This window comes from Halichoerus grypus, chromosome 9, assembly GCF_964656455.1.
Source record: "Halichoerus grypus chromosome 9, mHalGry1.hap1.1, whole genome shotgun sequence".
Classification (NCBI taxonomy): Eukaryota; Metazoa; Chordata; class Mammalia; order Carnivora; family Phocidae; genus Halichoerus; species Halichoerus grypus.
In genome coordinates this window covers 24,813,610-24,828,592 of record NC_135720.1, presented here as the reverse complement: position 1 = coordinate 24,828,592, position 14,983 = coordinate 24,813,610, and the positions used below count along the sequence as shown (strand labels likewise).

Genomic DNA, 14,983 nt, shown 5'->3' with positions numbered 1-14,983 from the left:
GTTTACTGGCCATGAGTAGAGGTATACAATTATGTTAGAAATGTATCACATAAGCTTATTTTTTTATAATGTTAATTTGTCCCACTAAAAATCCCTTAAATGGTATATTTTGTCTTTCCGTATTGAAATCCAAGTAAATTACTGAATAATATAGAAATGGATAAAAAAACAAACCTGATGATAAAATATTTCTACTACTTAGAATTTTAAATTCTTTAGGGAAAATAACATTGTTACTACCACAAAATGCCTTCTCAAAGGGACAATGCAAGAGCCTGAAACAATGAATATTTTTCTGTTGTGGTATATTTTATGAAAAATATAGCAAAATAGATTTGATTACAAACTAATTAAAGCAATGACTATACCAACCTCATCATCTTCCTCTCATCAGAAATGATTAGCTAAGATTTACTGAATGTCTTCTACATGCCACGCTCACAACCAGGCAATTTAAATTTTCTTTCTCTTTATCCTCACAGTTAACCTATGAAGTAAGAGTGAATGGACCACCATTGCTATCAAACAGATACTGGGGAGGAAAATAGCTTTTACCTTATCAAAGAACTGGGGAGGAAAATAACTTTTACCTTATCAAAGAAACAAAATTCAAAACCTTTACTGCCTAAGCCTGGTTTTTGTTTAGCTGAGGGGGCTGCCATTGTTCCCTAAGTATCAGTGGCTTCCTGTTCCTCTTAGGAGATCTGAGGGGGTGAAATTTGAAATATATAGGATGACTATAATCTATCTCTTTTCTGAGAGGATAGCCTTGCAAATTATAAAGGTAAATAAGAAACTATCTTCTTGTAAATTGGGTTAAACTGTGTGTGTTAACTATGAGAATTAGGTTTGCACCTTGAAGGCAGGGGTGTGTGTGTGTGTGTGTGTGTGTGTGTGTGTGTGTGTGTGTGTGTTGGGTACTGTGAAAACTATAATCTTGTAATTTAGTGGAATAAAAGTATGAGTCTGCAAATTACACTGATATGGTGACAGTAAGGTAGCTACCACTCATCCCAGATTCTTTTGTGGGACATGAAGTTTACAAACCATCATGTTGGGTAAGTATGAATTTAGACTGGGTTTGGGTCTTATCTGGTCATCTCAGACTCCAAGCAATAATCTATTTGGCAAGTGAGTGATGTGTCTGGGTGAGGCCATGTCCTATTGGCAAGGGGTGATGTTTCCTAACTGGTAAGTAAAGAATCACAGGGTGGAAGTTAGAAGATGAAAATTCTCTCTTAGTGAATTATAAACCTGAGTGTTGGGGAACAGCTAGGAACTGAAATACTCCCAAGGCAAGGGTGTAATTCCTTGTGGAATGACCTTTTTTTTTCTTGGAGTAATGTGCATACCCTTTTATTTTACTTACCTCATATGTTGTATGTCTACCTAGATTTTTTTTAACTCTTCTGATACAGATTTAGAGCTTTGTATGGAATAGGTTTGGAAAGAAGCCAGAGATCATCATATAATGGAGAGTTCCGAATAGAATTAGAGAAAATATCAGAGGAGGAAATAGACAAAAAGCAGAAAAGAGTTCTAGTGTTATGCTAACCAATATGGCAGCCACTAGGCATATATTCTACTGAGTATTTAAACTAAGTTAACATGCTGAAAGTATAATATACACACCAGATTTCAAAACTTAGCTTGAAAGAAAACCTCAATTATTTTTATTACTTGTTGAAAAACTAATATTTTGAATATAGTAAGTTAAATAATATATTTTATTAAAATAATTTTACTTGTTTCTTTTTATTATTTTTTAAAAATTTATTTATTTATTTTAGAGAGAGAGAGAGCATGAATGAGGAAGGGGCAGAGGGAGAAAGAGTCCTCAAGTGGACTTCCTGATGAGCGCAGAGCCTGAGGCGGGGCTCAATCCCAGGATCCTGAGATTATGACCTGGGCTGAAATCAAGAGTCAGATGCCTAACTGACTGAGCCACCCAGGCATCACTCTTTTTATTATTTCTTTCTTTTTTTTTTTTTTTAAGATTTTATTTATTTATTTGACAGAGAGAGAGATAGCGAGAGCAGGAACACAAGCAGGGGGAGTGGGAGAGGGAGAAGCAGGCTTCGCGCCGAGCAGGGAGCCCGATGCGGGGCTCGATCCCAGGACCCTGGGATCATGACCTGAGCCGAAGGCAGACGCTTAATGACTGAGCCACCCAGGCGCCCCTCTTTTTATTATTTCTAATGTAGCTACTATGAAATATAAAATTACATGTATGGCTCACATATATTTCCATTGCACCATGCTGGTCTAGACTGAAATTGGCAGGCAGCGAACTGTGGTCCAAAGAATAGAGAGGAATACAAATTTTGAATGAAAAGTGACAACTATGGAGCACAGACATGACAAACTGCTTAACAAACTTAACCTTTTCCCATATATACTAGAGGGAGATAACTCATAAAAGGGGTGGGAAAGTTCATTTGTGAATTACATATGTATGATCATTCAATCTTATAAATTAGTAAATTGAAGCACAGAGAAATATGAAGTAGTAAATCATCCAAGATCAGATGAGTAATTTCTCTCTCAGCTATTCCTAATATTTTATTGTGTTTATCCTGGGAACGTCTCAATCAATAGTCTTCTAATTGTGTGACTATTCCCTTCCAATTATATAAGAAATAATAAAGTGCTTTTTAGGTCTGTGGTGGGAAAAAAAATTTTTTTTTTTTCTCTTTTGGTCAGAGAAGAAAATTTGTTTTCTAAGTTCCACAAAAACCTGTGGAGGGTTTTCACAGAAAAGGTTGTTCATTCCTGATTCAAATAAAGGTCACCAAGCAGGTGATGGTTTTAATTCAGGTCCCCCTTTCTATACCCCAAATTCTCACATCTATCCATGTTTATATAGTTTATATATTTTATTCAATTATGCTTTTTGTGAAAGGGTTAACTTTTTTTCCTATTAAAATATAATATAGCTTCTGCTGTGTTCGAAAAATATGGAAAAACACAGAAAAATGTTAAAAAATTTATCCCATCATGTTTAAAATATTTTAAACCATTTTACGCATATATGAATACATTTAAAATGTGCATACTTGTTTTTATAACCAATTTATTTTTCACTTAACATTTAATCTATAAATTTTTATTTCCCATGAAATATTGTTCCAAAGCAGCTATTTTCAAATATGAGTGACTTATAGGCCATTATGAGGGTAGGTGGAGACTGAGGTCCAGAGAAGACTGAGCTAATGTGGATCTACTTATATCAGCATTCTATTCTGCAATTCTGGGGTCACTGAGGCATTATTTGAAGTGATAATAATAAATTATATAATAAATACATATGGATGTATTTTATTTGAAAATATTGTTTTAAAAGACTACTTGATATTCTTTTTTTTTTTAGAGCGAGAGCATGCACACAACGGATGGATGGGAAGGGGCAGAGAGAGAATCTTAAGCAGGATCCACACCCAGCATGGAGCCGCATGCAAGGCTCAGTCTCATGACCCTGAGGTCATGACCTGAGCTAAAATCAAGAGTGTGATGCTTAACCAACTGAGTCACTCAGGCACCCAAGACTACTTGATAGTCTATTGCTTTGATACCCCATCCCTTATTTGACCAATCCACATTTTAAAAGTATTAAAATTTTTGTTTCATTTTGATACTATAAATAGCAATATAATAAATATTAGTTCATAAATCTTTTCATGTATTTCAGATGGTTTTGATAGAATAAATTTCTAGAAGTTTAATTGTTCAGCTAAATATTACTTCTCATTACTTGTCAAACACCTGTCCTAACTTTGTATCAGGGCATGGTACCAGCAGTGTATGCATTTTCTATTTCACTGAAACACTGATTACTGTATTATAAGTTTTAAGCTAGTTCTGTAGTTTGCAATGCTTTCATTCCTTACATTTGTATTGCTTTCTTTAGTAGGAGAAACATATACCATTTCATACTTTACTGCTGTTTTGTTTGTTTTTCTTCTTCTATGAAATTTCTGCTCCTATCCTCACCTCAGCTTTTTCTATTGAATCATAACAATTTCTTAGAGCTTTTTTTTTTTTTAAAGATTTTATTTATTTATTTGAGAGAGAGAGAATGAGAGAGAACACATGAGAGGGGATAAGGTCAGAGGGCAAAGCAGACTCCCTGCCGAGCAGGGAGCCCGATGCGGGACTCGATCCAGGGACTCCAGGATCATGACCTGAGCCGAAGACAGTCGCTTAACCAACTGAGCCACCCAGGCGCCCTCTTAGAGCTTTTTATAAAGAAATATATTAAGTCTCATTAATACTCCTTATTTTCCATGGTTTCATTTGCTTTTGAACTCACATTTTAAATTTTGTTTATAACGTTATTTTGACATATGGAAGTGTTAAATTTTCATTCATATAAATATTTCTAAGGTTTCCTTAAAAAGATTGTTCCTTTACATTTATGGTTAGAGAAGTCTTCCTTACTTCATGATCAGATAAATTTCCTTCCAGTACCTTTAATATGTAATCTTTTTATATTGATATGTTAAATTCATCTGTATATCTGTGTGAGGGAAGGTAAACATGTACAATATGAACTAGGGAATTTTAAAAAATGCTATAAAGAGTGGGTGGCTCAGTTGGCTAAGTGTCTGACTCTTAGTTTCAGCTCAGATCATGATCTCATGGGTCATGAGATGGAGCTTGAGTCAGGCTCTGTGCTCAGTGGGGAATCCGCTTGAGGTTCTCTCTCTCACCCTCTCCCTCTGCCCCTCTACCCACTCATGGGCACGAGCAGGGTCTCTCTCTGTCTCTCTCCCTAAAATAAATCAATAAATCTTTAAAAAAAAGAATAAATTAAATGTCCTATCATCTAAATTCTATACTCTATTACCTCTGAATTCTATAGTGATTATATTTTAAATTTTCAGTATACTTGGGTCCCTTTGAGGGAATTTTGTGATTAAAAAAAAAAAGAAGAAGAAGAAGAAGAGCAAGGACCCAGGACACTACTTATTAATTTTGTCTTTTAAATCTTTTTTTTTTTTTCAATAATCCAGATTTCCAGATAGACTACCTTTGTGTCCTTATAAATCAAATGTATATATTGATTTGGGGGAGACTGGCCACATCCATGCTAATAAATGTTCTCATGGCTGCCCTGTTTAGCCATGTTTTCTTTTATGTAATTTAGCTTGAAAACAATTCTCCAATAGGTTATTACATGTTTTTTAAGTTTATTACTGTCTATTTGTGTATACATGCATATATTAAGCAGTTTCTTATACATCAGTAAGCATCAGTTAGAACATACGAGATTGGGAAATTTTATTACTAGTTAAAATGTCTTTCACTTGATTCTCTTGAATTAATAATAATAAAGCATCTGAACATAAATTGTTTTTCTCCTTTATAGTGTTTTATGCCTTATATTTGTATTTGTTTTCTTTTTACTTTGGTGAGAATTTCCAGAGAGCCACCAAATATTATTACCTATGTTATTGCAGCTGTTTCTGGCTTTCATGAAGAAATACTTCTGGTGTTTCCCAACCGGCCAAGGATTTGAGATAAACATTCTTCATGTTTCTTAACTACATCCTTTCTTTGCTTTTTAAAGTTTTCCTTTCAAGAAAGAATGAAGAAATGTATTGAATTGATGACTTACCAGCTTCTATCTTACCAGATGATCTCATGATTCCATTCTCCTTTGACTAATTGATACTTCTATTTAAATTAATAGAATCTTTAATATTAAAACAAACATGTTTCTATATTCAGACATCTAGATCATGAAATATTCTTTTGATATATTACTAGACTCCATTTGCTATTATTTTATTTAGGGTTTCTATACATATATTCATAATTGAGAGTGTTGTTTGGTCATCTTAAATTTGTTTCATTTGCCTTATCTTTGTCATGGTTGTGGTCTGGGTGATGTTAGCTTCATAAAATTGATTATTTAAGAGTATTCTCTGTTTGCTGTGTTTTGGAAAGAACAAGGACCCTATGAAAGAACAAGAACCTTATTTAATTTTTTCTTTAAATCTTTTTTTCCACCATGATTAAAAAAAATCTAGCCACTGTTGTTCTTTTCTAATTTATCACAGTTATATCAAGAATATTTTAATTATTTGTGTTCTTCTATTCTATAATTGTACCCTCTTTCTTACATCTAATGGTGTGTATGTAGAATTTTCTCTATCTGCTTTACTAAATTCAGCTTTCTAGGTTTATCTCTTTTATTGCTATTTCAAAATATTTGTTCCTAACCCTATTTATTATTTAAAATGATAATTTCTCATATATTCTTAATTTCTCATTCCTAATCTCCTTATGTTTATTTTGTATCTTTTGAATTTATTGAATTACATTTTAGGAAATGAAATATTTAATTTTATTTTAGTTTTTCTTGTTTATTACAATTTCTAATTATAAATATGTAGCTTTGTTTTTACCTTTGACCCTAGGATTTTATGTGAAAATTAAAAAAAAAAAAAAAGTCTGCCGGGTTGGTTTCTTTGTTCTTGTTGTTGTTGTAGTTGTTGTTACAGCTTTTGTTATTGATAATTTGTTATTTTATTACATTTTGGACAAAGATTATTGTCAGTATTATAGTATTTCTGTGTATTTGTTTTTTTGTAGGTTTGTCTTATTACAACATTAGTTTTTATAAATATTCGAAAGGCTGCTTTAAGAGAAGGCAATCTCTTCGAATGTAGGGTTTAGTAAAGGGAAATCTATTAAATCAAACTTATTAATTATTCAAAGCACTATATTCTTGGGGTTTTTTTTTTAGCCTTTCTTACCATGTCTGTTTCCCTTATTTTCTACCTCTCATTCAGACATTTCATTTTTTATCTCAATTCGTATTTTTATCATTTCATCTTTCTTCTTTCATGAAGTCTATATTTTAATTGAATTTTAACAGGCTAAAATTTATTTTTTGTAGCAAGTTATTTGGCATACTATATCCTCCTCTCTGCTTATTTTCCTTTTTTGGCACACATAGGAATTGAATTTATATTTGAATGTTGTCTGTCCCTGAAGTTTCCCTACAATGAGTTGTTTAGGTTCTCTTTGAATTCTCCCTCTGTTCACCCAGTTGTGTTAAAATCACCTTCTTAGATTCCATGTCAGAAGGCTGATTTGTAATACTAATTTAAAATTCTGTAACTTGAAAGAAATGAAAAGAGAGGGCAATAGGCATATCTGGCAGGTCAGTCTTTGCTGTGATTTTTTTTTTTTTTTAATAAACTTCTGTCCATTTTGCTACAGACACCTTGCTTGTCTAGTTTGTACTGATACCTGAGGCGAGAATTATGTGACTTTAAGTACAGTTTCACACTGAGCTTTTTAACAGCAGATCCTTCCTGTGGAAAATATCCCCTCCTATGTGATCCTTCACTTAGGGTGATTTGGCTTGAGGATCCCACTAATCAGACTTTGTTAGATTCTCCCCAAATCTATTACATATGTATGTATATATGTGTGTGTGTGTGTATATATATATATATATATATATATTTTAGTTGTGGGCAGAGTTTGAATTTTTCCCATGGAGAACCTACACCTTTAGCAGGGGATGTAACTATACATCTGTTGTAAATATTTATAAATATTCCTCAATAGTTAACAAACTAGAACCTCATTCAGGCGACTTCAGTGATGGACCTACTGATGGATATTCAACCTAATACTGGGGGATTAAATATTTTTCTAGGATTCTTGGAATTTCAGAGTGCTAGAACTGTAAGAATGTGAGGCAAACTCATGGAGCCCAATTCCTCTGCATGTGGAGAAAACTTTCTGCAGTATGACAGGAAGTGGGCACTGACTGCTCATGGTCAGCAAGCTACTCCAATACTTACTCATCCCTCCCTGCATGGGTATACTTCAACCAGGTGACTTCTGTGATTACTGAGGGTCAATTGGATTTTTTCCCCCACAAATATGCCATGTGTATTTATGCATGTATAATTACAAAATTTAACGGAATATTATGAAAATTAGAGCAATTAATGTGTTCACACAAGAGAGTGTACTTAGTAATTGTTTTATTTTTTCTAAGGTGGTAGCAACTCTTCTTAATTATCCAAAGTTAGTCACATTTTAAGCAATACCCTGTCTGTCTGGGCTGGACTTATCTTCGCCTATCACTGCATGCATCATACTAACTATATGGCAAATTCCAGTCCTGCACTTTTGTTCTTTGCTTTTTAAATTTTTCTTAACATCTAAGCTCATTTGAGTTAGCTTCTGTAACATGAACATAGAAATACATGACAAAGACACACAGTTAAGTAACCTCATGACACTCAGAGTGTGATATTATGAGTGAACATTAATATGCAGCTATATCATTCTAAACATAAAATAGTCAATGACTAAATGGTTACTTTTCTTCCAAGGATTTTGTATATACAGAAGAAAACCTTAACTGACCTGCATTTAATAGGCTTTCTGATGATCCAAGGATCCCCATTCTCTCTGTAACTCCTGTAGCTGACTGATGCTTATGGCATGGTGGGTGCTCCTGGCTAGTAAGCTGATCTCAAACACCTACCCTTCTATGTGTATACATCTGTAAAGTGACTTTTTGCACCTGGCTAGTAAGCTGGTCTCAAACACCTTCCCTTCTATGTGTATACATCTGTAAAGTGACTTTTTAATGTTTTATTATATCTATTATTGATTATCAATAATGTTTTATTTTTTCTCACCAACATGTCAATATCTGTATATTGCTAATTATTAGATTTAATTGAATATTATGCAAATTATAGAAGTACAAATGTGAAAATATTTGTGTTTTTTGATGAAAACAAAATTGACTGCTTTGTCAAGGTTTGTTAAAGGCAAGTTAAATTTAGTGGGATTGAAAACACTATAAATTATGGGAACATTTTTGCTCAAATCTAGAAGATTCTTCACATAAAACTGGGAATTTCTTTAAACTAGATTGGTTATGCAAGAAAGATGACTAGACCCCTAATAAGCAGATCCACATGCAAAGAAGAGAACTTGTGCTACTGTCAAAATGTTGGTGAACATCTACAGATTACATGTTTAAGTCATATATCATTTTTTATAATTCTTCGTTTTAACTAATTTTTTAAAAATTGAGTAATTCTTGGGGTGCCTGGGTGGCTCAGTCAGTTAAGCATCTATCTGCCTTTGGCTCAGGTCATGATCCCAGGGTCCTGGGATCAAGCCCCACATTGGGCTCCCTGCTCTTTGTGGGGTCTGCTTCTTCCTCTCCCTCTACCTGCAGCTCCCCCTGCTTGTGTTCTCTCATTCTCTCTCTGCCAAATAAATAAATAAATAAATAAAATCTTTTTAAAAAATTGAGTAATTCTTACGCAGACTGATTTTTGCTACATTTTCTAAAAACACCATTAACCTTAGTAGAGTTCTATCCAGTTTCTTTGTTTTTTTTCCCTCTCTCACATTTTTCCTATTCCTTTTTCCCATTGTACCTCTCTTAGCTCTTTAATTTTCAAAATCCAGAAATAGGCAAATCATTCTAGTGGATAAATATTACTAAGTGTTATGAATCCCTGTGTTTCCGTTTCTGTTGAAGTTAGTATGATTAAATAGAAAATAAATCTCCCTCCTTAGAGAGGCAATGCAGTGTAGACTTCTAGGGGAGAAAAGGTAGGCCAGCCCACAATGTGCTTGGAAAGAGGCTCTCCGGATTTAGATTCTGACCCTGGTATGTGCTTCACTGAGTGACTTTGTAGTCACTCAACTTATCGCAGCTGTGCCTCCATTTTCCTGTGGGTAAAAAGAAGAAAGCTTATTACCTACTTCATATGGCAGTTGTGAATACCACATGAGTTAATACAGGTAAGACTTTTTATAATACAGCCTCATTATCATTAGCCATCTGCAAATCTATGAATGTCTCAGGATGGTTCTTGAGTTCCCAGAATTTAAAAACTAAACCTAAAACTTAGAAATACAAATATTTCTTTTTTCCTATTTGTAATGAAGAATACCCATCCTTTTGACAATATTTCGTTGATAATTTCTTTAAAAGTCACAAATGTGTGTGTGTGTGTTAAGTACAGGACCAAATTAATTAGAAATGAGTACTTTTATATGAGAAACGCTGCCTGGTAGGCTGAAACAACATCTTCAGGGGGAAAAAAAAAGAAGCTCAAGGGCTGGATTATCAAATGTAGCAGCTCAGTGGTTCAATTCATACCTGACAGGCTTCAAAGACTCTATGCAAATTGATCTCCCAGCTGCAAGGGTAATTAACATGGGTTTGTTGCAAGGATCTGTTCTTCTATCCATTCTTCTTCATGATTATTTTAGTAGCTTAACAATTGTCTGTAACTACTTAATCCACTCTTAGAGCACATATAAAATTACCTTACTCTGGTGTGTAAAATAAGACTTCTACCCTCTTCAAAATGCATGCTGCCTACTTGATATGCTAAGTTTGGCACACCAGGTGGAGATTCAGGAAAACTGGATGCAGGCAATAAGGTCCTTTTACATTCAGATACGTATTTGAACCAATCCCTTTTGATCTTCTTGGTGTTGCATACTTATTAGTAGATTTGCTATTAATGTTTCTTCTTGGTTCATTAGCAACGAAGTGTGTATGTGTGTATGTGTATGTGTTGCAGTGATGATTAGGGGAGGAGCATTTCGGTCATCAATGAGACCCTCAAACATAACTAAGTTTCTCTCTAGCCGGAGAAAGGCGCAGAAGCTCTTAGTAATGCTGTATATGATTGGATCACTAAGAATCATGTTCAGTGTTTTTCATAGACTCATCAAAGTTCCTTATGGGCTTACAGGATCTTATTCAAAGGACATGTTCACATATGTTATCCATTCAGCCCTTGAATAGGGACATCTCTGTGAAAAGGGTACTTCCACAACAAAAATAGCTCTGCTGATTATATGTTTTACGGACAACATAGTCGTCCGTAATTGTTAATTAGGCTTGTTAATTAAAATCTAATAAAGAAGAAATAAATTGTACAGAGCTTACCTCAGTATTGCATCTATTTAGAAATGGGACAGTTTAAAAGTCAGTGGCTTACTTCAACAATCCTGCATTCACCTTCCTGTATCACTAATATATAGAGTATTCCATTGCATGAATCTCCTATGGTTTATTTTTCTTTTTACTCTTAATGGAGATTTAAGTTATTGCCATTATTTTTTCCTTATTTCAAATAATGCTTTTCTGTCTCCTTGTACATATTTGTGAGATTTTTCTCTAGGTTTAAACTGCTAGGTTAATGGATATGTGTTTTCAACTTCGCTAGGTACAGTCAATTACCCCCCAAATGGTTAAACATACCCACTGCCGCCAGCTGTGAGAATTCTCACCATCTCTTGGTACTGACTGATGTTTAAAATGTTGTCAATATGATTACCTACGAAATAATATTTTGTCATTTTAATTCTTATTTTCCTGAATACTGAGGTGGTTGGGCATCTGCTCAACATTTATTGGTTTTGTAAGATTTCTCTTCTGTAAATTGTTCTATGTATCATTTGCCCTATTTTGAATGAGTTGTTTTCATATTTGTTTGTATTAATTTCTGTATTGGATACCTATCCATTTTGGTCTGTATATTGTATTTTTATGTTTTAAGTGTCTTGATGTGTAACAATTTTCATTTTTATTGTTGACAAATTTGTTCATTTTTTTTCCTTTATGATTTTTACTTCAGGGGAGTTGATTAAAAAATTCCTTCTATACCACATTGTGATATATTTTCTTCATTATCTTCTAAAAGTTTCAAGTTTTACTTTCTAGAATTTATTTTGTTTACAATTGATTTTTGGGCATGGTGTAAGGTATACTCTTTTTTTTTTCCTACTATCATACCCTCTGTCCCAGTACCATTTATTGGATGATCCATCCCAATCTGCTGCAGTTTACCTTGTTATAAACCAAGTTTACTTTCATGAACCATTCTGTTTCAGCATACACTACTTTAAATGTAGTTCTCTTTGTTTATTCTTGTATCAATTTCATAGTCTTAACTACTACAACTTTAAAATATATCTTGAAATCACCTCATTGACTTTCAAAAAAGCTTATAATTATTCTTGGCCCTTTTCACATTTTGGAATTGATTTGTCAATCTCTAGTCAAAATTATATTTGGAGTTTAATTGGAATTGCATTGAATGTATAGATTAATTTAGGGGAAAACTGACATTATACTTTTTCAATTGGGTTTTCTTCTCTATGAGTATAGTTTACATTCCTACTTACAGATTTTTATGCCTTCCAGTAAAGTTTTATACTTTCCTATTATATTTCAATTAGATTTCTTCTATGTGCTCTATGTTTTATGTGCTATTGTAAATGATATTCTGTAAATATTACATTTTCTAACATATTGATTTGGAGTGGAAATTATCAATTTATCTTCTATTCACTATGTACTTCAACTCTTATTTATTCTTGTTATTTTTATGTAGACATCCTCAAGTAAGGAAATTTTATTTCTTTCTTAATTTTTTATTTAGTCATTTATGTCTTTATTTAATGGTAACATCAGCAAGATTCTCATAGACAGTTCTGGATAGTAGTGTTTGTCTTGATCCTGATTTTCAAAATAGTGTTTGTGACAATTCTTTTTTATGTATGTTTTTAGCAATTGATTTTTGATAGATAGTCCTTATTGCATTTGGTTTTCTTTCAATTCCTAGTTTCCTAAGATGCTGAATTTCAAAACAAATAACTTTAATATGTCTGGTGAGATAATAATTTTTCTCCTTTAATCTACTAGTGTGGTGAATTATGTTGACATCATTATATATAAAGCATCTTGTATTCATTGGATAAACCCATCTTAGCCATGATGCATTTAAAAAATAAATTGATACCACTTTTGCTAAAATTGGCTTAAAGTTTTTGATTCTGTGTTCATGAGTAAGGCAAAATATAATTTTATTCTCTATTACACCATGATATTTTTTATATCATGGTTATTATAGCTCCATAAAATAATGTCAGAAGTATTTCCTATTTTTCTTTTCTTCCACTGAAAGAGTTTGTATCAGGATAGAATTACATGTTCAGAAATGTCAGTAAAACACCTCCAGTATTTCTCCCTGCTCTATTATTCACAACCTACTGCTTAACTCCTATGTCTTACTGAGATAGGATAGGTAGTGTGGTGCTAGAAATTACTAACATTTTCCTGGAAGAATTTTCTCATTGTTTTATTAATCCTTAGTTCCTTCTATTGCATAAATCCTTATTACTACATATATTATTACCCCTGATAGTCTATTGTTATCTCCACTCTGTCCTCTCCTTATACATTTTTTTGGGGGGGGTGTCTAGATGAATTTAACCTCATTCAAATATTTCACAGAAATCAGAATGTAGCAACTGGGTACAGAAAACTGCAGGTTTGTACATGTTGATCTATTTCCATCTGGAACAGGCTCTCCTCCACATCGGGCACAGTCGTGGCACTCGTCCAGTGCCTCTTTGCAGAGGCAGCCCTGGGCACACTTGGTATAGCCTGCGCGGTAGCAAGAGCAGTGACTTTTCCTGCGGGAGGTGCATTTGCACTCTGCATGTGCAGGAGCTGACACAGGTGCAGGAACCACGGGTGGAGTAGGAGCAGTTGGGGTCTAGTTTGAGTCAAGGGGAGGACAGAGGTCCAAAACAGGTGACACCGGGAGACACTGGTGTGGCCTGGAGGCCTGGTCTCATCTTATTGTATCTTAGATCTCAATGGTTTGTTTGTGTGCTTGTTTGTTTATGGACCTGGGAACATTAAAGACATACCTCAAGCATTTCCCTTCCATCACTTATCCGCATTATAAATGGTACTGGAGTCACTATGGGATTTGGAGAATCAACCCAAGGGGGATCTAATTTGGTACATTAAGATTGAGATTAATGGGATATATAATATGGCTTACAGTCAGTTTCGTTTCTTTATAGAAGTAGCTTCCAGGTGTACTGCTATTGGCAATGGTGTCAACCTACTTACCATTGAGATCCAAAGGTCCAGGTTCATAGCTCATACTGTAATATGGATGTGTCCTTTAGCAACTGGTCTAAGGCCATGGCAGCAGGAGAAAGAAACAAGGTTTATAAGCACAGAGCAAGAAACTGATCTGTTGGAAATTCTTACCATCATCAGATGAGTAAAATTATAAGTATAGTTGTTTCTCCAGAACACTTAAGAAAAATGAAGTGCTCTTCTGCTTGTAGTATAGACATATACTTGAAGAAAGCAATTATACATACACCATATTTTTTTTCTATTGGAAATCACACAAAATAGAATTTATTAATATCTGTGTTCTAGTACATAAATCATAGTGAGACTACAGAGTAGTATGTTTGTGTGAGAAAGATGTGTGTTTAATGTCTCCCAATGTATTAGATTATATTTTAGCATATATGACATATCTTGTTGAAGTCTGGCAGATCTGGATAAAATGGAATGGCCACCAACACAATCAAATGGCCTGAAGGTAACAATTTGCAGTGACCAAAATTTCACATGTACATATTAATGAGTCAATGTAGCAAAAGAGTAATATGATCATATATTTCTGTTCAACATAGTGGTAATTTCAAAATGTCTTTAAAATGCCCTTGTGTATAGCTTAATTTTGATTAAATTATATGTATATTTGAAAATTACTGATCATACCAAAATCCAAATATAACAGAAGGCCAAAAATCCACCCCTCAAAATAAAACTTATGACTTTGAAATGTCAAAAAGGTTTCTTATCTTGGGTGCTAATTATCCATAACAAGTTTGGAAACTGAAAGAAACTTTTCTCAACTGTCAATTATTTTTTAAAAGCTCATCAACATTATTAGAAGAAAGATGAATTTGTCCTTATATACTCTCTATAGAAAATTATATCAAGAATTATTAGACAAGGAGGCAAAGAATATAAAGCTAAAACATGGAGAAAAAAAGCATTACAGATATGTAATAGACAGCTAATTGTAAAACCACTATGGTATTTTATGTATGATATATTTTATACCTTGGACTCATTTCACAT

The 14,983-nt window shown here is 33.6% G+C and overlaps 1 pseudogene; it reads right to left on the bottom strand.

Annotated features, from left to right (window-relative positions):
- Positions 1-9,704: 9,704 nt before the first annotated feature.
- Positions 9,705-13,979, bottom strand: LOC118539391 (metallothionein-1C-like; annotated as a pseudogene).
- Between the last annotated feature and the right edge of the window lie 1,004 nt (positions 13,980-14,983).